Raw genomic sequence first — 25,340 nt, 5'->3', positions numbered from 1 at the left:
TTGATGGTGGGAAGGGCTGGAGCCCTCCAGGATGAGGGAGGCGGCTACTGAGCGCCACCGTCTGGACTGAACGTGAGCAGAGAAAGCTCCACCCACCCTGTGGCTTTTCAGAGCTCTTTTCTTGGGGGCCTAACCCCTCTCCTTTGGAGGCTATATTAGCTAGAGAAGCCTTGAGAATGAATGTGAGTCCTGCATGGCCTGGATGTCTGTGCATTTTTTATATATGTACTCCACACCCTTCAGCCAACACTCACCGGGTGCCATGTTCTGTGCTGAGAATACCTGAGTGAATCGCCCTGTCTCTGCACAGTCCATACTTCCATGAGCACTAAACGGAATTAAAATTTCTGACATCATAGAGCATTGGTCATTTACAAACCACTTTCATGTGTCACTTCGTGTGTGTATGTGTGTGGTATGTGTACAAGCTTACTCACAGACATACTTGCTGGACAGCAACAGTAGGAAGAGAGGCTGGGAGAAATTGAGTTCCTTAGCCCGCACAAAGAAAGGTCATCAGGAGAGGCTGAGGCTCGGAGACCGAAGAAGACCGAAGCTCGCTGAGGAAGCATACGGAGGTGTGGCATCCCTGCCGGCCCTTGGATGCAGGCGGAGGCTCTGAAATCAGATCTACCTGAAGAAGGGCTCTTACACCCCCACCTCCTTCCCATCTTTATTCTCTACACGCTCGATTTTCCCCTCCCCCTTTCCCCAGCGCTGGGAGATGGTATTTTTAGAAGCTGCTTAGAGACCCAGGACTCCTTTCATTTCAAAATGAGTCCTCACTCAACCACTCCTCATCCCTCTCTTCAAAACGGGGTCCCATCCTTTTTGCAGTCTCTAAGGCTCCAGCCATAGCTTCTTCCCTGAACTCCAGGAACTTCAACCCAGAGGTTCTGACCCCATGTGCTAAAACAAAATGCAGCCTCCTGTGATCCTCACAAGGATCATTCAGAAGTCAAGAAGATGGAGGAAATTATCCGAGGAAAACCACACAGAATGACCCAACAAATACCTGGTTGTCTGGAGTCTGTTTCCCACCTCTCCTATCACACACCCCTGCAGGCTTCTCGGGGAAATCACCAGATCAAGACCCTAAGAATAGGGAAAGAAGAGGAAAAGAAGAAGTGAAATACACCTTGTCTTTCTTCATCTGAACAATTCATCTATAATAAAAGCAGAACGGAGAAGCCCCCTGTGTATGCAGATATATGCAAATCAGCTGGATCTTAATAAGAGTCGCTCTAAGGCGACTCCACTCTCACCAGGAGGCTGTGGAATAGACACCTCAGTAAAGAAATTCAGGAGGGCTTCAGATGGAAACTGAACTGTGGTTTATTGTGAGCTTTAAGTGCTAGAGGCAGTCAACCAGGAACCAGGTTAGATCCCTCCATAGAACAGCAAGCCTGCACGCCGTTGGCGGGGTGGGGGGTGGAAGGGGGCGGTGCTTCAGTGGGTTCTGTCCATGGTACTTAATTATGAGACCAAGGGTTAAGGGCAGTCTTGTTTCTTTCCATGGTGCTGAACCTACCACGGTCAGGACCCTCTATTTTCAACTGGACATAGGACTTTTCTGCTGCTGCACTGATTCTCAGCCCAAGTCTCTCTGCCTGCCCTTTCGGCCTATAACCAAGATCCAAATATTCAAGTCTCTAGAAGACAATCAGCCTTACTCCCTGGAATAAGAGTGGAGGGTCCTGGAACCCTTCCAGTTCAGTTCAGTCACTCAGTCGTGTCCGACTTTTTGCAACCCCATGAATCGCAGCACGCCAGGCCTCCCTGTCCATCACCAACTCCAGGAGTTCACTCAGACTCACTTCCATCGAGTCAGTGATGCCATCCAGCCATCTCATCCTCTGTCGTCCCCTTCTGCTCCTGCCCCCAATCCCTCCCAGCATCAGAGTCTTTTCCAATGAGTCAACTCTTCACATGAGGTGGCCAAAGTACTGGAGTTTCAGCTTTAGCATCATTCCTTCCAAAGAAATCCCAGGGCTGATCTCCTTCAGAAATGAACTGGTTGGATCTCCTTGCAGTCCAAGGGACTCTCAAACGTCTTTTCCAACACCACAGTTCAAAAGTATCAATTCTTCGGTGCTCAGCCTTCTTCACAGTCCAACTCTCACATCCATACATGACCACAGGAAAAACCATAGCCTTGACCTTTGTTGGCAAGACGGACCTTTGTTGGCAAAGTAATGTCTCTGCTTTTGAATATGCTATCTAGGTTGGTCATAACTTTCCTTCCAAGGAGTAAGCGTCTTTTAATTTCATGGCTGCAATCACCATCTGCAGTGATTTTGGAGCCCCCAAAAAATAAAGTCTGACACTGTTTCCCCATCTATTTCCCATGAAGTGATGGGACCGGATGCCATGATCTTTGTTTTCTGAATGTTGAGCTTTAAGCCAACTTTTTCACTCTCCACTTTCACCTTCATCAAGAGGCTTTTTAGTTCCTCTTCACTTTCTGCCATAAGGGTGGTGTCATCTGCATATCTGAGGTTATTGATATTTCTCCCTGCAATCTTGATTCCAGCTTGTGTTTCTTCCATTCCAGCATTTCTCATGATGTACTCTGCATATTAGTTAAATAAGCAGGATGACAATATACAGCCTTGACTACTCCTTTTCCTATTTGGAACCAGTCCATTGTTCCATGTCCAGTTCTAACTGTTGCTTCCTGACCTGCATACAGATTTCTCAAGAGGCAGTTTTCTCTGCTACTCCTCTCAAATCCCATCTGAGGTAATGATGGCAAGGATGCTTCTCTCTACTTCTACCTCACTGTCTCCAGGATGCTGAGAGAATACATGGTGGAGCTGAGAAGTTTAATTCAACATCCAAATATAGAGAAGTGGTCTTCCAGGGAGCAGATCCAACTTCCCTGCAACCTCCACCTCCAAGTGGTTGAAAGTTACACATCTAGGGGCTGAAATTTTTATCTCTTCCTTTTACACAGATGCAGAAAGTACATTTGTCCTGGCTAAACACAGAAGATCATCTCCTTCATGAAGAGGACCAAGATTGCTCCAGAGAAGTCAGGGTTAAGTCCTGCTCTCAAGAAAAAGGACAGGGAAGGTGCAAAAAGCAGTGGGGGCCCCTACTGCTCAAGGAAACATTTCCAGTTTGTCTCTTTCGTCTTCTGTTCCATCTCCCACTCTCCAGCCTAAGAAAGAAATCAGTTCAGTTCAGTCGCTCAGTCATCTCCGACTCTTTGTGACCCCATGAACTGCAGCACACCAGGCCTCCCTGTCCATCACCAACTCCAGGAGCCTACCCAAACTCATGTCCATTGAGTTGGTGATGCCATCCAACCATCTAATCCTCTGTCATCCTCTTCTTCTCCTGCTCAACCTTTTCCAACATCAGGGTCTTTTCAAATAAGTCAGCTCTTCGCATCAGGTGGCCAAAGTATTGGAGCTTCAGCTTCAGCATCAGTCCTTCCAATGAACACCCAGGACTGATCTCCTTTAGAATGGACTGGTTGGATCTCCTTGCTGTTCAAGGGACTCTCAAGAGACTTCTCCAACACCACAGTTCAAAAGCATCAATTCTTCAGTGCTCAGCTTTCTTTATAGTCCAACTCTCACATCCATACATGACTACTGGAAAAACCATAGCCTTAACTAGACAGACCTTTGTTGGCAAAGTAATGTCTCTGCTTTTGAATATGCTATCTAGGTTGGTCATAACTTTCCTTCCAAGGAGTAAGCGTCTTTTAATTTCATGGCTGCAGTCACCATCTGCAGTGATTTTGGAGCCCCCAAAATAAAGTCAGCCACTGTTTCCCCATCTATTCCCCATGAAGTGATGGGACCAGAAATAAACATACCTAAAGGTGAATTCTTAGGACACCCAGGCGAACATAATGTTTAAATTTTATTGTCTAAGACAAAGAGAATATAACACACTAAATTTATTGACTTTGAAAATTAAGCAGTAAAACTTTAAATTATCAAACATAAGTGCTTAGCTTTTATGTGCCTCTACTTTCCCTGTGAAATAGGGATAAAAACACTTTTCAGACTTATTGTGAGGTCAAAATACATTTTACATGCATGGCCCAGCTCAGGGCTTGTCACATTTTTCTAGTATATTTTATGATTCAACTCCATGGTTAATTAAAGTAAAAAAACAGAAAGAAAAAATGAAAGGGTAAAGGAAGGTTAGGTGTGAGGTAGGAAGAGAGAGATAGTCATAAAGGAAAAGACAGAATGAAAGATAAATAAACAGAGAGTTGGCTGGGATGAATGTGGCTAGAAAGCATAGGAGTCTGAAGGAAATGTGCTTGAAGAGACAGGAGTGTCATCAGAGCAGACTGGCTAGCCAGCTGCCAAGTGGCCTCAGAGGTGACATTTACCTTGCTGAATTCATCATGGTACGAGCTCATAAACTTGACTTTAACAGCGCTAAGAGAGAGCCCATATATTGGGTGGGGGTGGGGGTGTGTGGGGAGATTGATAATACTAGCTCAGCTCTTAGCCCACTATTTGAGAAATTAAAAAAAAATTTATTAATATATGATGAAAAATGGAACTGCCAAGGGGGTCAGAATGCTCACATTGCCATGTCCAGCAAATTGTTCTCCTGTAGAAAATGTGCATAGGAAGCCAATTTATGCTGCTTTGAGAGTGTGTGAGAAGGGAGTTGGATAGTTCAAATATTTGATGGCATCAGGCTCTGAGAACCTTGTGCTTCCAAATCCCCGATAAGAATAATCCTGCTGCTGGCACCTGGTGACTCTACAGGGGCCAGAGCTAGGGATGGGATCCACTAACATATGCTTCTCTCTCTCTCTCTCTTTTTGTTTGTTTGTTTGTTTTTTGTTTAAATCCTTGTTCCATTTCTTAGAGCCCATTTTAAGATCAAAGCAATCCTTTTACATGTATTTATTTGTTTATTATTTCATTTTCTCTTTTGCTGCGTGACTTGTGGGATCTTAGTTACTAGACCAGGGATTGAACCTGGGCCTCAAGCAAACACTTAGAAAACACTTAGTCCTAACCACTGGACCACCAGGGAATTCCAGTCCTTTTAAATTTAAATAACCAAGATAACATAAACTAATAAAAATGCTGTAAGTAAAAAGTGAAAATATCCATTCATTCCATCCCATAGAGTCCCATTTCAAAATTTAAACCATGCTAAGAGATTAATATGTACTCTACCTGGTATTTTCTTTTTTTAAAAAATTATCTTATTTTGGCTGCAATGGGTCTTTGTTTGCAGTGCGAGGGCTCTTCATTGCAAAGGGAGGACTCAGTTGCCCTGCAGCATGTGGGATCTTAGTTCCCCAACAAGGGATTGAACCTGAGTCCCTCACATTGGAAGGTGGACTCTTAACCACTGGACCTCCATTGAAGATCCTCTGGTATTTTCTGTACACACACACACTAATACATCTGTTAGTCAGGTAAACAGCATTGATTATCTGCCCAAGACCTTGCTCCTCTCATGTTTTCAATTGTTGAGAGAGGCCCAGGTTTGTTTGGATGGTCATCTTCTATAGTCCTTTGCTCAGAGAAGATGACCAACCCTCTCACTAAATTCAGGGAAGAGTAAAGATTGTTATTGGCTAATCATTTTCATCCCATTCCATGTGTCATGGTTAGCTTAGACATGGATATGTGACACAACCCAGATATTCTGATGGGGGTTCTTGAAAAGGTTTTCCCTCCTAATAAAAAAGAGATGTATGACCAGCAATATCCCACTTCTTCTCTATATTATATCTGCATCTGACATCTGCATCTGCATCTGCTGCTGCTGCGGCAACCATCTTGACATCATCAAGAGAAATATCTCAACACTTCAAGAGCTTTCAGTTGTATGTAACTGGAAAACTGAGTAAAACTGGCTTAAACAAAAATGAGAATTTTGTTTTGGTTCATGTGACAGATCTGTGTAGAACAGCAAGCATTTCCACTGGGATTGTGGTAGAGTGCTAGGTGATCTCCAAAGTACAATTGCAATCCTAAGACTCAAACATACAACAATGAATTTAATACAATAAATGGACCTAACATCAGATTAGACATGGCTCATTTTAGGACTAAAGAGCTAGAAGATAAATCAGTAACTAACATCCTTGCTACTGCTGCTGCTGCTAAGTCACTTCAGTTGTGTCCGACTCTGTGCGACCCCATAGATGGAAGCCCACCAGGCTCCCCCATCCCTGGGATTCTTTAGGCAAGAACACTGGAGTGGGTCACCATTTCCTTCTCCAATGCGTGAAAGGGAAAAGTGAAAGTGAAGTCACTCAGTCGTGTCCGACTCTTAGCGACCCCATGGACTGCAGCCTATCAGGCTCTGCCGTCCATAGGATTTTCCAGGCAAGAGTACTGGAGTGGGGTGCCATTGCCTTCTCTCAACTAACATCCTTACTGAAGTATATAGAAAGAGAAATAAATTTTAAAAATATATAAAATAGAGAGTAACAGACATGTGGGACATGGTGAAAAAGCCTAAATAGAATAAATTAGAGTCCTGGAAAGATATGAGAGAGAGGGTGAGAAAGAAGCAATATTTGAAGAGAGAATAGCTGAAAATTTTCTGATTGACGAAAAACATATACTCAGTCCCACACAGAAAAAATGCAAAGAAAACTTTAAACACTTCATAGTAAAACTGCTGAAAACCAAAAACGAAGTATTAAAAGCAATTGGCCTGGGGGGAGATATATTACCTCCAAAAGAACAACATTAAGACTAACAACTGACTCTATAATATAAATGATAAAATTCAGAAGATGATGGAATTTTTTGTTTGTTTGTTTTTGGCCACACCAAGCAGCATGCAGGATCTTTGTTCCCTAACCAGGAATTAAACCTGTGCCGCCTACATTGGGAATGTGGAGTCTTAACCACTGGACCTCCAGAGAAGTCTCTGAAACAATATCTTTGAAGTGTGGAAAGAAAATAATAGTTAATATAAACTTTCATACCCAGTGAATATATCATTCAAAAATGAAAGAAAAATGTGTGTTTTCAGACTATCAAAATCTGAAAAAAAAATTTGCTCATCAACAGGCCCACACGAAAAGAAATGCTAAAGAGAATTTTTCAAGCAGAATGAAAATAAACCCAAAGGGAAGTATGACTATGAAGGAAGAAATATAGAACAAGATAAAAGGTAAACCTATGGGTAAAAATAAATGAACACTGAGTATATAATGCAAAAAGTGTCTGGCAGAGCTTTAAACATATGGAAAATTTTAAATGGCACACAGTGTGGGAACTGATAAATGGAATTAAAGTATTTCAAGATTCTTTCATTGTTCAAGAAGTAGTACAAGAATTAATTTATGTTAAACTTTAACAAATTAAGGATGCCTGGTGTAATCACCGTGGCAATCATGGAAAAATAGTTTAAAAAACTATACCTGTATATGAAACAAGTGAATGTAGGAAAATATGGAATAATAAAAACAATCTTAAAAAGATTTAAAAGAAGAGAGGGAAAAAAGGAACACTGAACATATGGGACAAGTAGAAAACAAGTACGATGATGTTTTGAAACTCAAACGTATAAGTACATATTTTAAACTTGAGTGGAATAAACTTAAAGAACAAAAGTGTCCAATTAGTGTTTTAATTATTTTTTAACTTATTCGGCTGTGCTGGGTCTTAGTTGTAGCAAGCAGGATCTAGTTTTCTGACCAGGGATTGAGCCCGGTCTCCCCACATCGGGAGTGCAGAGTCTCAGCCATGGGATCACCAGGGAAGTCCCGCAAAGCAACTTTTTATTGCTTTAAAAAATCTGAAATATAAGGATACAGGTACCTTAAAGGTTGTAAAAGACATACTATACAAGGAGTAGCTCAAAGAAAATCAGCGAAGCTAAACTAATATACAACAAATCAGACTTCAAGGCAAGAAGCATCAGCAGATACTGCATAATGACTAAAACGCCAATAAACTAGGAAGAAAACAACTCTAAATTTGTATGCGACTAACACAATATCCTCAAAGAATATAAAAGCATGCCATACATATCACATCTCCAGGTCTGCAATATGAAGAGCAGCGGACTAAGAGTCCTGGGAATCTGGAAAAAAAAAGAACTTGTGCAGAGGAATGACTGGAAGACAGAGGGCCTCCGGGGATGTGAACATAGCCTAAGAGTATCCATGTAATTTAACTGCCAGCTGCTGCAACAGACAAACCTCCAAATTTCAGTGACTTAGTAAATTTATTTTTAGCTTTCATTATGTGTCTGGTAAGGTAGGGACTCTGTTTATTCAGTCCTCAGGGAAAGAGGCTGACAGAAGCTTTGACACCTTGACCCGGCACCACTGGGCACATGTGACAGGAAAAGAGGGTGATGGATGAGACACACAAACTCTTAACTAGTGAATGCTCAGAAGTAGCGAAAGTCATGTCTGCTCATGGATCATTGGCTAGATCCAGCCACATAGACCCATCCTAACTGCAAATGATACTGAGTCTAAGCTCTTACTGCCTATCGCAGGACAGGCCAAAATATTGTTGGGGTGAAGAATAGCAGCTTTATTTGGAAAGCCAACAGATAGAGAAAATGGTGGACCAGTGTCTCAAAGAATCATCTCCCTTGAGTTAGAATTCAGGCTTCTAAAAGGGAAAGAGTTTAGTCCTGGTTCCAGCCAGATTCCAGAGTGAGTGTGTTCTTTTCTTCCTTCCTGCAGCCATTCACATGTGGTCCTGGTCAGGATGTTTCCTGTGAGCTAAATAAAGGTAATTTAGCTTAACACTCATTACTCGAGAGGCAGGGTTCCCAGAGATGGGCTATTAAGTATAATTTAAGCTTATAGGCAACATCCCTTTAGTGATTAACTTGTAATAGAACATGAAGGTTCTTACCTATTACATAAGGAGAATGGAAAATGTAGGGAAGCCCACAGAATATTTAGTGAGTGCTCTCTATATCACACAGATTCCTTAAATCTTTAGAGGAAAATATATTCTCTCTTGGTATATGACATTATTTGAAAATTATGTTTAAAAAAATCATGTTTTCTACTTTCCCAGTTATCTCGCAGTGTCTTTAAAATATCCATTTTCAACCTCTCTCTCCCTCTCTCTCCTTCACTCCCTTTTTCTTTCCCTTTTCTCCCACATGGCATCTTCCTTTAGCTTATTCAAAACTCCTAGGAGATGGGGGAGGATAAATTAGAAATCTGGAATTACAGATATACACTGCTATATATAAAACAGATAACAAGGACCTACTGTATAGCACAGGGAACTATATTCAGTATCTTATGATAACCTATAAAGGAAAATATTCTGAAAATAGTGTATATATATATTAGATATATAATCACTTGGCTGCACCCCTGAAACTAACACAACATTGTAAACAACGATGCACGTGTGCGTGCATTCTCAGTCGTGTCCGATTCCGTGTGAACCTATTGATTATAGCCCGCCAGGCTCCTCTGCCCATGGGATTTCTCAGGCAAGAGTACTGGAGTGGGTTGCCATTTCCTTCTCCAGGGGATCTTCCTGACCCAGGGATAGAATCTGCAGCTCCTACATTGGCAGGCGGATTCTTTACTGCTGAGCAACCAGGGAAGCCTGACTGTAAGCCTGGATTTCTTTACCCTGTCAGATTCTCAACACAGCTGCTTACTTCCTCATGTCCACAGGAGAGTCTCTCCTCTCATGGGGCATCTAGTCCCTCTCTTAAGGGATTTTTCATAATTAATAAAGAATAATTTCCCTTTCAGTTAACACAGAATCAAGTGATTTGGGACTTTAATTACATCTCCAGAATGTCTTGGCTATTGGCTAGTAAGCCACAGATCCCACCCACACTCAGGGGGAGGGAATTTCAAAAGGACATGGACACCAGGAAACAGGAATCATGGGGACTGCTCTAGGATCCGTCTGCCAGAGACAGAAATATATTTTTAGCTATTTAAAAAATTAATTGTTTGGCTGCATCGGGTCTCAGTTGTGGCTTATGGAATCTTCCTTGCATCATTTAAGATCTTTCATTGCAGCCTGCGGCCTCTCTGATCATGGTGTTACGGCTCCAGTGCTCACAGGCTTCAGGAGTTGTGGTGTATGGGCTTTGTTGCTCTGATACAGGGGGGATCTTGGTTCCCTGACCAGAGATAGAACCTGAATCCCCTGTGTTGCAAGGCAGATTCTTAACCACTCGACTACCTGGGAAATCCCCAATCAGAAATATTTAAACCTACTCAAGTGAATCAGCTGGAATCAAGATTGCCAGGAGAAATAGCAATAACCTCAGATAGGCAGATGACACCACCCTTATGGCAGAAAGTGAAGAACTAAAGAGTTTTTGATGAAAGCGAAAGAGGAGAGTGAAAAAGTTGGCTTAAAACTCAACATTCAGAAAACTAAGATCATGGCATCCAGTCCCATCGCTTCATGGTAAATAGATGGGGAAACAATGGAAACAGCAACAGACTTTATTTTGGGGGGCTCAAAATCACTGCAGATGGTGACTGCAGCCATGAAATTAAAACACACTTGCTCTTTGGAAGAAAAGCTATGACCAAACTAGACAGCATATTAAAAAGCAGAGACATTACTTTGCTGACAAATGTCTGTCTGTCAAAGGTATGGTTTTTCCAGTAGTCATGCATGGATATGAGAGTTGGACTATAAAGAAAGCTGAGCACCAAAGAATTGATGCTTTTGAACTGTGGTGTTGGAGAAGACTCTTGAGAGTCCCATGGACTGCAAGGAGATCCAACCTGTCCATCCTAAAGGAAATCAGTCCTGAATATTCATTGGAAGGACCGATGCTGAGGCTGAAACTCCAATACTTTCACCACCTGATGGGAAGAACTGACTCATTGGAAAAGACCCTGATGCTGGGAAAGATTGAGGGAGGAGGAGAAGGGGATGACAGAGGATGAGATTATTGGATGGCATCACTGACTCAATGGACACGAGTTTGAGTAAATTCTGGGAGTTGGCAATGGACAGGGAGGCCTGGCATGCTGCAGTCCATGGGGTCGCAAAGAGTTGGACATGACTGAGCGACTGAACTGAACTGAACTGAGAGGGGTGGGAGAGAGGTCCACGAGGGAGAGGAGATATGTGAACATATAGCTGAGTCATTTCATTGCACAGCAGAAACCAGTACAGCATTGCAAAGCAACTATACTCCAATAAAAAAAATAAAGGAGATGATGGAGAAAAAAACAAAACAAAACTTGCCACTGGTTCTATGTCAAATATATGCTAAATACCTTGTTTTCATTTAATCCTCAGTACAAATGTATTTGTTTAGTCTCTGAGTTGTGTCTGACTCTTTTGCAACCCCATGGACTGTAGCCCGCCAGGCTCCTCTGATTTCCCAGGCATGAATACTGGAGTGAGTTGCCATTCCGTTTTCCAGGGAAGCCCCAGTATAATTGTATATAATGGCTACTGCTCTACATTTCCTTCTTCCCTTCCCATCCAAGATTCTAAAAGGGTTATTTACATTCACTTATCCATTTAATTTCTTTAAATTCACTCTCAGTTTTTAATCAAAGTTATATGTAATGTTAAAAGTCAACTTATTATTAAAATAGAAAGCCCCAGCCTCTCTCCTCCCCTCTCCCTGAGTCTCCTCCCCCAGAGTCAACCACTTTCAACATTTCTGGTTGTATCTCCTGGTATTACCTCACATTTGCTGCAGAAGGTCCTGAGTCTGACACAAAGTGGACCCTTTAGTAAGTGGGGTTCTTTCTTCTTCCTACTCTGCTCTACAAACTTCGGATCATGGTCAATTGGGGGTGATGAGTCCATTAATATATATGAAGCAGTTCATGAACAATTCAGCTAACAGTCACTAGTTCAGGAGACAGTATTGCACAATGATTAAGAGCACAGGCAGACATAGGCTCAAATCCTACCCCACTCTCTACCTCTGTAAGCCTTTACTTCTTCACCTGTAAAATGGGAAGACAATACTCATGATGCAAGACTGATGCAGAGACAAGGGAGTGGGTGTGGGCAACCAAGTATCCTAACACTTAGCTTCTGCTCCATTCCATCAGACAGAGAAACTAGGTCTGGAAGAGGTCTTTAAAGATGGGTGAATTTGAACAGGAAGGAAAAAGAAAGGTTATTCCAGAAAAGAGAAGAATTGAAGAGCAGACTTAAAGGCAGAGATGAAGATATTGTGTTGGAGGAATAGTGAAAGTCGACTGATGTAACTGAATGTTGGATTTCTTCAGGAGTAGGAGGTCATGTCAGACAGGCAGCTGAGGAAAGCTCTGCCAGGGTAGACCACAGGTTATTCCTTAGGGTGGATGGGCAGGAATGAGGCAGAGGGCAAAGAGCACTTGCTGAGCAGCAGCCAAATGGACTGAATTCAGGCAATGGGCAGACTCAGCTGTGGTGTAACCAAGCTTTGCCTAGCTCTCCAGAGACCTGGTTGAGAGAGTTCTCAGAGAGGCAGTTTAGTTTGCACCTCATAGGATAGAATTATCCTGCTGCTGCTGCTGCTAAGTCGCTTCAGTCGTGTCCAACTCTGTACGACCCCAGAGAAGGCAGCCCACCAGGCTCCCCCGTCCCTGGGATTCTCCAGGCAAGAACACTGGAGTGGGTTGCCATTTCCTTCTCCAAGGCATGAAAGTGAAAAGTGAAAATGAAGTCGCTCAGTCGTGTCCGACTCCTAGAGACACCATGGACTGCAGCCTACCAGGCTCCTCCGTCCATGGGATTTGCCAGGCAAGAGTACTGGAGTGGGGTGCCACTGCCTTCTCCGAGAATTATCCTAGATAGTCTCTAAGAACCCTTTCAGTACTAATGCTCTATAATTCTCTTATAGAATTTAGGTAGTGACAGTGGAAATACAGAAAAAGAAGGAATCTAACTGTTTGGCAAACAGAGTCGATGTGACTTGTCTCCATTTGAACACTGAGAATTAAAAAGTGCACTAAGAGTGACTAAAGTTTAAATACAGGTGTCTTTGAGATTGGAAAGCCCTTCAGTGGGGAAGCGGGTAATGGAAGTGACTGTAAAACATGCAAGGGAAAATGCTAGTAGATGCACGAAGAATAGATGAGGCACGTTCCTGTCTCTAGGACTTTGAACTTACTATCACCTCTGCTTGAAACTCATCCTTCAAATGTCTGCCTTGTGTCCTTGATGTCTCCCTTCAGGTCAGGCTCACAGTGAGGTCTTCCCTGACTAACCTACTAAAAATTACAAACCTTCCCCAATCTAACACTCCCTCTTCCCCTACTCCTGCTTTGCTTTTCTCTGTAGCACTGAGCATCACCTGGCCACTTCATTTAATTCATTGATTGATAGACAGCCTAATATGGGAACTGTGTAGAAACAGTATTCAAAGGTATCTTGGGTTGGAGAGTTTGGGGAAAACAATGATGAATAAAGATATGGAAAACAAATCAAATGGTGAAAAAAGGAGGAATTGTTAACACCAGAAGAAACAAAAATTGTACAAGAAAGGAAGTATAATCATGGTTCACACTTGTCACAATAGTGAAAAATACTATATGAAATATGAAGTTTACTGGAGACTCAACCTAAAATAATAATATCACTACATGGAGCAATCAAAGAGGAGAACTGTGAAAGGAGTAATTTCAGTCATTCCTGGAGATGCCCATCCTGGGTGTCTTCCTGCTCCTCTGGGGGCAGACTGCTCTTTGGACTTCCACAGCTGTCATCCTCATCATTCAGTTGCTCAGTCATGTCCAACTCTTTGTGACCCCATAGACTCCAGCACACCAGGCCTCCGTGTCCTTCACTATCTCCCAGAGTTTGCTCAAACTCATGTCCATTGAGTCCGTGATGCCATCCAACCATCTCATCCATTTTTACCCTCTTCTCCTCCTGCCCTCAATCTTTCCCAGCATCAGGGGCTTTTCCAACGAGTCAGCTCTTCACATCAGGTGGCCAAAGTATTGGAATTTCAATTTCAGCACCAGTCCTTCCAATGAAAAGGCTCCTCAGTTCCTCTTTACTTTCTGCCATTAAAGTGGTGTCATATGCATATCTGAGGTTGTTGATATTTCTCCCACCAGTGTCGATTCCAGCTTGTGATTTACCCATGGCATCTCACATGATGTACTCTGCATAGGAGTTAAATAAGTCAGGTGACATTATACAGCCTGGATGCATTCCTTTCCCAATTTTGAACCAGTTAGTTGTTCCATGTCCGGTTCTAACTGTTGCTACTTGACCTGCAGACAGGTTTCTCAGGAGGCAGGTCAGCTGGCCTGTTATCCTGGGGCCCACTAGAGCTTTCCTTCTGTTGGATTTCCTTTTTACCAGATTCCAAGTTCCCCCTCACCTATTAAAGTTATCCTCTTATTATATCCTTTGGTGGCTTCTTGAGAAGGAGGGCATAGGAGAAAGAAAAAAATGGCGACCTTGTATATCTAAGAGTGTCTTTATTCGCTCCTCACACTTTAAAAGCTGGTTATAGAATTCTTGATTCAATAGTACTTTTCCTCAGAATTTTGGAGGCAATTCTTCCATCTTGTTGGTTTCCAGTGCCATTCTGATTCCAAGTCCTTTTTTTTTTAATCCCAAAAGCACTTGGATCTTTTATTTGCTTTCAGTACCCCCAAATCTCATAATGATTTATCCTACGTGGATCTCTTTTCATTCATCTCTCAGTGGGAGGGCTACTGAAATCCAGAAAGTCATTGTCTAGGAAATTTTCTTGCATTAGTTGATCGTTTCTCCTTTCAATGTTATCTATATTTTCCTTGTGGAATTTGTATTAGACACAGAACTCCACGACTGGTCCTCTAATTTTCCCATTTTTCCTTCCAAACTCCACCCACAAGTTTGTTTTCTCTTTCTACTTCTTGGGAGATTTTTTTGACTTTATCTTCCAAATTTTTTATTCACAGTTTAAATTTCAGTTCAATTTTTTTTTTCCTTCAGTTAGTGTGTGATTTTTATTATTTTAAAATGTATTTATTTTTAACTGGAGGAGAATTGCTTTATAATGTTGTGTTGGTGTCTGCCATACATCAAAAAAATATGGAACACTTCTTGAATTTGCATGTCATCCTTGCATATGGGCCATGCTAATCTTCTTTGTACCGTTCCAGTTTTGGTATATGCTGCTGAGGCAAGCACAGCTCTCCTGTTTTTAATTTTCTGAGATTCTTTCTTGCTCTGTAACCCACCCCTACCCCCACTTTATAAACCACCCTGTTCTTGTTTTATGAATTAAACATCTCTGAGGTATTAGATGGTGGCATTTTGCCTGTTTATTTGGCTAGCTGAATTAGTTCTGATTCCTCCAATCTAGTTGTTCTTGCCCCCTCGCTCTTTCATTCTCCTTCCCTTTTCTTACTTTTTTTTTTTGTGCATTTGCTTATTTTTTTTATCTCTGCATTTCATACAAGAGGCTTTCACTCACTGTCTGGGAATCTTGGCTGCTTATTCTTGTTTAGAGGGAGGCACTAAGAAGCTGATTAAAGACCTGAGGGACAGATTTGCTGACTCACGCATTTCAGTCTGGGTTGATCAGGTATGTGTATGTGCAGAATTTTTCTCAAGGTTCTTTCTTTTTCTCTAGAGAAGAGTCGCTTGGACTTCTTCTTAGAAGTGTTCCAGGGGCTGGTCCTCCTATATTTATTTACATATTTTCACTCATTCCCCTGGATTTCAACGTGGCAGCTCACCCCCACCTTTGCTGCTGCTTGGTGGCCCTGAATTTAGAGGCTTTCTTGCTCCTCTTCCACAGAGTAAATCTGCCATCTCTTACTGTAGTGGGGAAGCAGGGCTTCCCTGGTGGTTCAGATGGTAAAGAATCTGCTTGCAGTGCAGGAAACTCGGGTTCAATCCCTGGGTCAGGATGATCCCCTGGAGAGGGAAATGACAACCCACTCCAGTATTCTTGCCTGGAGAATCCCATGGACAATGCAGCCTGGCAGACGACAGTCCCATCAGGTTGCCAAGGGTCAGTTTCATGGTTCTCTCAACACAGCCTAAGTTCTGTGAGGAAGAAAGGGAGAATAGACTCTGGGCGCTTGTGGGAGATATTCTTGGCTATTTAGCCAGCCCTATTTCCTCCCTTCTTTCTGATTTTGTTCACACTCCTCTAATGGCCTTGGCAAGGGATTGGCTTAGGTGTGAGCCTATGGCACAATTCTGGCCAATAGGAACTGATGGGACACTGACTGGGAGCTTCTTAAAGAGTTTCTTTTATTCTTAAAAGGGTTACAGGGACTTCCCTGGCATCTGGTGGTTAACAATCCACCTGCCACTGCAGAGGACATGGGTTCAAGCCTTGGTCCAGGAAGATTCCATGCCATGGGGCAACTAAGCCCGTGTACCCCAACGACAAGCCCACACACCTAGAGCCTGTGCTCTGCAACAAGAGAGGCCACTGCCATGAGAAGCTCACACATCACCAGGAAGAGTAGCCCTTGCTTACTGTAACTAGAGAAAGCCCATGCACAGCCAAATAGATATAAAAATAAATAAATCTTAAAACTTAAAGAAAAAAAAGAGGGTTCCAAGACAGCCATTTTCTTTTCTGCATCTGAAGACTGTCACATGGGCATGTGATGCTTAGAACTCTTTCCCTCTGTTTTCAACCATGAGAAGAAGACCAAAGAAACCTCAGACATGATCTGATGCCCTAAGGTCTTTGCACCACTGGATTAACCATCCCTAAAGTTAGCCTAACCCAAAGACCCCTCAAAAAGTGGAGTATAAAAGCCCACAATATTTTAAGTCCCCAAATGGGGTCTGAGACCATCAGAATAAGCATTACCTGAGATCTTACTAGAAATGCAGAATCTTGAGCCTCACCTTTGACTTATTAAATCAGAATTGAAAGTGAAGTCGCTTAGTCATGTCCAATGCTTTGCAACCCCATGGACTGTAGCTTGCCAGGCTGCTCCGTCCATGGGATTTTCCAGGCAAAAATGCTGGAGTGGGTTGCCATTTCCTTCTCCAGGGGATCTTCCCAACCCAGGGATCAAACCTGGGTCTCCTCCACTGCAGGCAGATTTTAACCATATGAGCCACTAGGGAAGCCCTTTATTGAATCAGAATCTACATTTTAAAAGAATCCTCAAGGGATTGGTATACTCATTAAAGTTTGTGAAGCACTACTTTAAGCTGTATTTAGCTATTTTTCTTCTTAATTGCAGATTTCCCAGGTGACAGTAGTGGTAAAGACCCTGCCTGCCAATGCAGGAGATGTAAGAGACACAGGTTCAATTCCTGGATCTGGAAGATCCCCTGGGGAGGGGAATGGCTACCCACTCTGATATTCTTGCCTGGGGAATTCCATGGACAGAGGAGCCTGGCATGTTGCAAAGAGTTAGATACAACTGAGCGACTAAATGGCAACCCACTCCAGTATTCTTGCCTAGAGAATTCTGTGGACAGAGGAGACTGGTGGGCTGCTGTCCATAGGGTCTCATAGAGTAGGACATGACTGAAGCGGCTTAGTATGCATGCATGTATTGGAGAAGGAAATGGCAACGCACTCCAGTATCCTTGCCTGGAGAATCCCAGGGAGGGAGGAGCCTGGTGGGCTGCCGCTTATGGGGTTGCACAGAGTCGGACATAACTGAAGTGACTTAGCAGCAGCAGCAGCAGAGCGAATAAACACAACCCACAGCAACCATAAAATAGGAAATCATCCTGGAGTATCCAATTGGGCCTAGTGTATCAAATGAACTCTTAAAAGTATAAAAAGGGGAAGGTAGGTGAGATGAGGCAGAAGAGGACATCTGAGAGGTTCTAAGGGTGAGACGAGCTGGACCTGATGTTGCTCACTTGAAGACGGAGGAAGGGGTCACTAGCCAAGATATGCAGAAAGCCTCTAGGTGAGAAAGATCCCCCACTGACAGTTAAAGAGAAAACAGGAGGGACTTCAGTTCTACACTTGCATAAAACTTGAATTCTGCCAACAATCTGGGGTATGGATTCATTCTCAGTGCTTCCACAAGGGAACCTGGTCCTGTGAACATTTTGATTTTGGTCTTGTGTGACTGTAGGCAGGGAACCAGCTGGGCCACACTGTGCTCAGGATTTTTACTTCCAGGACCTGTAAGATAATAGATTTTTGTGCAGTTAAGCTGCTAAGTTTGTGGCAATTTGTTATAACAGCACAGTCAGGGTAGATTGTTCTGTGCAGCTTAAATTTGCTTCTCATTGGCAGCACCCCACTTCAAAGATACAATACATCTTTCTGTCCTAAGGCCAGCCTCAGGACTTCCTCTGATATCACAGAGTCTTCTTGTCACAAAGGAGACCAGAAATGTGAGGAAGTTAATAGCCCTAGAGAAAACTCTCAACCAGCAGATGGAGGGGGGCTGTAGATTATTGGTTTAGTCTTGATCTTCTTAATTCTGGGTGGTATTTGTACACTTCTCAGTGGTCCTGGTAGAACCAAGACCCCATTACCTATAGCAGTGATGCCGAAACCCTGCCTCTGTACACCATCACCAAACTGAATCTCGGAGACAGAGTTTTAGGTAAAGTAAAAAAGAATAGCTTTATGGCTTTGTCAGGCAAAAGTGCTCTCAGTGGGGTAATGTCCTCAAAGCTGTGCATCCCAACCTGGACAGGGTAGCTGCTGCTGCTACTGCTAAGCCGCTTCAGTCGTGTCTGACTCTGTGTGACCCCATAGATGGCAGCCTACAAGGCTCTCCCGTCCCTAGGATTCTCCAGGCAAGAACACCGGGGTGGTTTGCCATTTCCTTCTCCAATGCACGAAAGTGAAAAGTGAAAGTGAAGACGCTCAGTCGTGTCCGACTCTTAGCAACCCCATGGACTGCAGCCTACCAGGCTCCTCCGTCCATGGGATTTTCCAGGCAAGAGTACTGGAGTGGGTTGCCATTGCCTTCAGAGAAGTTTTATCATAATGGTTCAAGAAGGAGGGCGTGATCAGCTTGCAGACATTCTTCTGATTGGTTGGTTAGTGGTGAGGTAACTGAAGTTAGCATTTTCAACATTTTGGTTCCAACTGGTCTAGGGTCTGCATGCTTGTGGGCTGCACACAGTTAACTTCTTTCACCTGGTGGGGGATTCAGTATCTGCAAAACTGCTCAAAGATATTATTATGTATATCCCTTATGTATATCCCTTGAGGGGGCACCAGGATCCTGTCCCATGGCTGCATTATTTTTTTTTATTGTATTAAATGTGCAGATCAATTTTTTTTTTTTAGTTGGAGTATAATTGCACTATTGTTTCTTGATTCTTCCTCCCTTTTCTCTGCATCCCCTCCTTCCCTGATTAGCAACCATTTGAACCTGTCCTCTGGAACTCAGGGAAGGTCGTGGAGGCTGAATGAGCCTATTTCCTCCAAACAAGAAACAGAGACCACAGAGAGGCTTTTGTGCCCAGGAGCCCTACGGGGTCCTGCTTGGTGTCAGCAGCAACTTCCATAATACATCATTAGACTGGCTTTTCTTTCTTTCCTGTCTCATTCTCCTCAGTCCCTCACACTTGGTTCCGAGAATCTCCTCCCAAAGACCTCCCTGCTCCCAAGTCCCTTTTCCAGTCTCTGCTTGAGATTGACAGGTGTAAAAGTTAGTAAAAGGAAACCTAAGTAAAGTGGAGTCAGAAGATGCAAAGGTGGAGCTCTCTGCATGTGCCATTCATTCTCCATCAGCACAGACCCCCACAGGAAGAGAAGGCGCAGTGCTTCTCCAATGCGAAGTGACGCTGCTTCATTATACTGCCAGCAGGGGCAAACCGTGCAACCGCGACAGCGGGCCAGGACTCAAACCTGACTAGAACCCACTGTTATTATTGATTTAATTTTTAAAACAACTTTTGGCTGTGCTGGGTCTTTGTTGCTGCATGGGCTTTTCTCTAGTTGTGGTGAGTGGGGGCTACTCTTTGTTGTGGTCCAGGGGTTTCTCGTTGTGGTGGCTTCTCTTGTGAGCACAGGCGCTGGACATGCAGGCTTCAGTCTCTGCAGTACGCAGGCTCAGTAGTTGTGGCTCTTGGGCTCAGTAGTTGTGGCGCACGGGCTTAGTTGTTCCTCAGCATGTAGTATCTTCCTGAACCAGGGATCGAACCCACGTCTCCTGCATTGGCAGATGGATTCTTTATCACTGAGCCACCAGAGAAGCCCCCCACCGTCTTTTAATTGAGATCACAAACCTGGTCTCAGGACTTAATAAAGCTCAAGTTCTTGATGTCTCATTACAGAAAGAATTCATCAAGAGACAAAAGTGATAGATAAATAGTGGATCTATTTAAAAAGAAACACACTCTATAGAGTATAGGCCATTTTGCAAGGTGAGAGGCCCTCAAATATGGGGTGGTTAGCTTTTATGGGCTGGGTAATTTCATAGCTAATGAGTGGGAGGATTATTCCAACTATTTCTCGGAAGGGGTAGGGATTTCTAGTAATAGGGCCATTGCCCACTTTTGGGGCTTTTATAGTTAGCTCTGAACTGTCACATTGCTGGTGGGTGTATCATTTATCATACTAATGCATTATATTTTCATGCTAATATATTATAATGAGGCTCAAGTTCCATTTGGAAGTAAAATCTTCTGCCATCTTAGACCTAGTTAGTTCAAACCAGTTTATATAATGTCCGACAGCTATTTTCTAATGGCAGAAAACAAAGAGGAACTAAAGAGCCTGTTGATGAAAGTGAAAGAGAAGAGTGAAAAAGCTGGCTTAAAACTCAACATTCAAAACACTAAGATCATGGCATCCAGTCCCATCACTTCATTGGAAATAAATGGGGAAACAATGGAAACAGTGACAGACTTTATTTTGGGGGGCTCCAAAATCACTGCAGATCGTGACTGCAGCCATGAAATTAAAAGATACTTGCTCCTTGGAAGAAAAGCTATGACCAACCTAGACAGCATATTAAAAAGCAGAGACGTTACTTTGCCGACAAAGGTCCATCTAGTCAAAGGTATGGTTTTTCCAATGGTCATGTATGGATGTGAGAGTTGGACTATAAAGAAAGCTGAATGCCAAAGAATTGATGCTTTTGAACTGTGGTGTTGGAGAAGACTCTCGAGAGTCCCTTGGACTGCAAGGAAATCCAACCAGTCCATCCTAAAGGAAATTAGTCCTGAATATTCATTGGAAGGACTAATGCTGAAGCTGAAGCTCCAATACTTTGGCCACCTGATGCGAAGATCTGACTTATATGAAAAGACCCTGATGCTGGGAAAGATTGAAGGCAGGAGGAGAAGAGGACAACAGAGGATGAGACAGTTGAATGGCATTATCGACTCGATAGACATGAGTCTGAGCAAGCTCTGGGAGTTGGTGATGGACAGGGAAGCCTGGCATGCTGCAGTCCATGGGGTCGCAAAGAGTTGGACACAACTGAGTAACTGAACTGACAGCTATGTCGTTCTTTTAAAGATTTGCCCTGTCACCTTCCCTCCTATTTCAGCAGAAATATTTTCTCTTTGCCTGGCAACAACTCAGCCAATAAGAGTGGCACAACTAAGTCATTGAAAAGCCACTATAGTTCAAACTACCGGTTTCCTCCAGTGGATTTTTTGTTTATAGTGGAAGTGAAAGTCACTTAGTCATGTCCGAGTCTTTGTGACCCCATGGCCTATACAGTCCACGGAATTCTCCAGGCCAGAATACTGGAGTGGGTAGCCTTTCCCTTCTCCAGGGGATCTTCCCAACCCAGGGATCAAACCCAGGTCTCCTGCATTGCAGGCAGATTCTTTACCAGCTGAGCCACAAGATTTTGTTTATAGGGGCCCCTCCCAACTCTCCCTTCCCTATGGTTTCCTCTCCTTTGTTTTACCAGGACTTACATGTGGTTCTCCAAACACTTGCTTGTCCCAAATTGCAATTCATTGCTGCTCCTGAATAAACCTATTTTTCAGATGAAACAACTGGCTGTTTCACTGTTTTAAGTTAATATGGGCAACCAGTAAAGTCTGCTCCGTGAGCTCATCTTGCTTAGAATCAAAAGGTAACTTATTAGACTATTTCAGTGTCTCACACTGAAACCAGGCCTCAAGGAAAACAAACCAGGAATGCCATACCACTAAGTTCTTCTCTGTTCCTTGTTTCCGCTCTTTTAATAGCATTACCTTTTGAGAGAAAGACTGAATCTATCCTCAGCACCAAAGAGAAAAATTCCAAAGAAGGATTGTAATCGAAGACCCTTGGGTCAGTGTTTTTGATTGGTCAAACGGGAAACAAGGTGTATGTCTGTTCATCTTGGGTCAGAGTTCCAGTCTCGGATCAAGCCATTATGGATGGGTGGTAGTGTCAAGGACTCCATGCATGGCCACTGGGGACCACTATTGCATTGCAGGGCAGTCCCAGAAATAGTGAAATGATTGACAGCTGGGGAACCTTCCCACTGGTTATCTAAAACCACTACTGCTAAATCGCTTCAGTCGTGTCCGACTCTGTGCGACCCCATAGACGCCAGCCCATCAGGCTCCACCATCCCTGGGATTCTCCAGGCAAGAACACTGGAGCGGGTTGCCATTTCCTTCTCCAATGCATGAAAGTGAAAAGTGAAAGTGAAGTGTCCGACTGTTGGCGACCCCATGGATTGCAGCCTACCAGGCTCCTCCGTCCATGGGATTTTCCAGGCAAGAGTACTGGAGTGGGGTGCCATTGCCTTCTCCTCTAAAACCACTACGCATTCCCAATTCTCTTCCTCTTTAATGATTCTTGTTCAGTTTACTTCACATGTTCTTCCTGTGCCCAACCCTTATATGCTGGTATTCCTGAGAGGCTCATCTTTATTCTTTTCCTCTTACTCATTTCCAAAGTCATCTAATTCCATTAGTCATTTAATTCCATCTAATGTCCAGAAGACAGTATGATCTTCTCCCCAACATTTAATTAACTCCAAAAATTTTATCTAATCCAGTCATGGTCATTCCATTCCCCCATGGCAAAATAACGCATATATATGGAATTTAGAAAGATGGTAACAATAACCCTGTGTACGAGACAGCAAAAGAGACACGGATGTATAGAACACTCTTATGGACTCTATGGGAGAGGGAGAGGGTGGGAAGATTTGGGAGAATGGCATTGAAACATGTAAAATATCATGTATGAAATGAGATGCCAGTCCAGGTTCGATGCACGATACTGGATGCTTGGGGCTAGTGCACTGAGACGACCCAGAGGGATGGTATGGGGAGGGAGGAGGGAGGAGGGTTCAGGATGGGGAACACATGTATACCTGTGGCGGATTCATTTCGATATTTGGCAAAACTAATACAATTATGTAAAGTTTAAAAATAAAATAAAATTAAAAAAAAATCTGTTTGGGTCGAACAGGCCTAAATCATATTAGATCAATGTAATTCAAGGAAATGCTTGCTTAGGACTTCTGGAAGGCAGCTTTGCTCACCACCATACCACCAATGCTGCTTTGGACTGCTGGGAAAGAGAAATCAGTTTTACTGTTTTTTGTTGAATGGCAAAAGGAAGCATGTAGCCTCAGCTGTCTGTGGCCATCATTTTGTGTTTTGAGTGGAGCTAGTTTTGGTATGAAGTCGATGATGGGGACAGCAGAGCAGTGAGATAAAAGCCTCTCAGGTCCCTGATGACATTGTTGAACCAGAGCATCTGCCCACTCTGCTCTCCTACTGGATTTCCTGCATTGTGAGATGGTATATTTCCACATTGGTAAGCCAGTTTGACTCAGATGTTTGCTATTGGAGCGGAAATTAAAATTCTACTTGATTCACACTGTTTTTTTCTCTCTTTTTTATTTTTTATTGACATTTAGTTGAATGATAATGTTGTGTTAATTACTGCTGTACAGCAAAACGACTCATAGGGACATATTCTGTACAGCAAAGTATACATAGATACACATCCTATTTCATATCCTTTTCCATTATGGTTTACTACTGGATATTGAATATAGCTCCCCATGCTACACAATAGGACCCTGTTGTTTATCCATCCTCTATATACCAGTTTGCATCCACTAATCTCAAAGTCCCAATGCAACCCTCTCCCACCCTCCTCTCCCTTGGCAACCACCAGTTTCTGTCCCTCATTCTGTCTCTGCTTCATAGGTAGGTTCCTTTGTGTCATACTTTAGATTCTGCATGTAAGTAATATCATATGGTATTTTTCTTTCTCTTCCTGACTTACTTCACTTAGTATGATAATCTAGTTGTATCTATTTGTAAGGCCTCCTCAGACAGCCATTTTGCTTTTTTGCATTTCTTTTTATTGGGGTTGGTCTTGATTCCTGTACCCTGTACAATGTCACGAACCTCCATCCATAGTTCATCAGGCAATCTGTTAATTATTTCTTAAATCTATTTCTCACTTCCACTGTACAGTCATAAGGGATTTGATTTAGGTCATACCTGAGTGGTTTTCTCCACTTTCTTCAATTTCAGTCTGAATTTGGCAATAAGGAGTTCATGATCCGAGCCACAGTCAGCTCCTGGTCTTGTTTTTGCTGACTGTATAGAGCACTCAGCAGTGGCCACAGGACTGGAAAAGGTCAGTTTTCATTTCAATCCCAAAGAAAGGCAATGCCCAAAATGCTCAAACTACAACACAATTGCACTTATCTCACACGCTAGTAAAGTAATGCTTAAAATTCTCTAAGCCAGGCTTCAGCAATATGTGAACCGTGAACTTCATGTTCGAGCTGGTTTTAGAAAAGGCAGAGGAACCAGAGATCAAATTGCCAACATCTGCTGGATCATGGAAAAAGGAAGACAGTTACAGAAAAACATCTATATCTCCTTTACTGATTATGCCAAAGCCTTTGACTGTGTGGATCACAATAAACTGTGGAAAATTCTGAAAGAGATGGGAATACCAGACCACCTGACCTGCCTCTTGAGAAGCCTATATGCAGGTCAGGAAGCAACAGTTAGAACTGGACATGGAACAACAGACTGGTTCCAAATAGGAAAAGGAGTATGTCAAGGCTGTATATTGTCACCCTGCTTTATTTAACTTCTATGCAGAGTACATCATGAGAAACGCTGGGCTGGAAGAAGCACAAGCTGGAATCAAGATTGCCGGGAGAAATATCAATAACCTCAGATATGCAGATGACACCACCCTTATGGCAGAAAGTGAAGAGGAACTCAAAAGTCTCTTGATGAAAGTGAATGAGGAGAGTGAAAAAGTTGGCTTAAAGCTCAACATTCAGAAAACGAAGATCATGGCATCTGGTCCCATCACTTCATGGGAAATAGATGGGGAAACAGTGGAAACAGTGTTAGACTTTATTTTTCTGGGCTCCAAAATCACTGCAGATGGTGATTGCAGCCATGAAATTAAAAGACACTTACTCCTTGGAAGGAAAGTTATGACCAACCTAGACAGCATATTCAAAAGCAGAGACATTACTTTGCCAACAAAGGTCCGTCCAGTCAAGGCTATGGTTTTTCCAGTGGTCATGTATGGATGTGAGAGTTGGACTA

General features: G+C 43.0%; 1 non-coding gene across 1 annotated transcript; it reads right to left on the bottom strand.

Moving 5' to 3' along the window:
* Positions 1-14,960: 14,960 nt before the first annotated feature.
* LOC138987393 (U6 spliceosomal RNA) lies at positions 14,961-15,063 on the bottom strand. The gene has a single exon (XR_011463868.1). It is a non-coding gene; the product is annotated as a U6 spliceosomal RNA (small nuclear RNA).
* Between the last annotated feature and the right edge of the window lie 10,277 nt (positions 15,064-25,340).

Source organism: Bos mutus, chromosome 3 (assembly GCF_027580195.1).
Source record: "Bos mutus isolate GX-2022 chromosome 3, NWIPB_WYAK_1.1, whole genome shotgun sequence".
In the NCBI taxonomy this organism is placed as follows: Eukaryota; Metazoa; Chordata; class Mammalia; order Artiodactyla; family Bovidae; genus Bos; species Bos mutus.
This window is presented reverse-complemented; position numbering and strand designations above follow the sequence as displayed.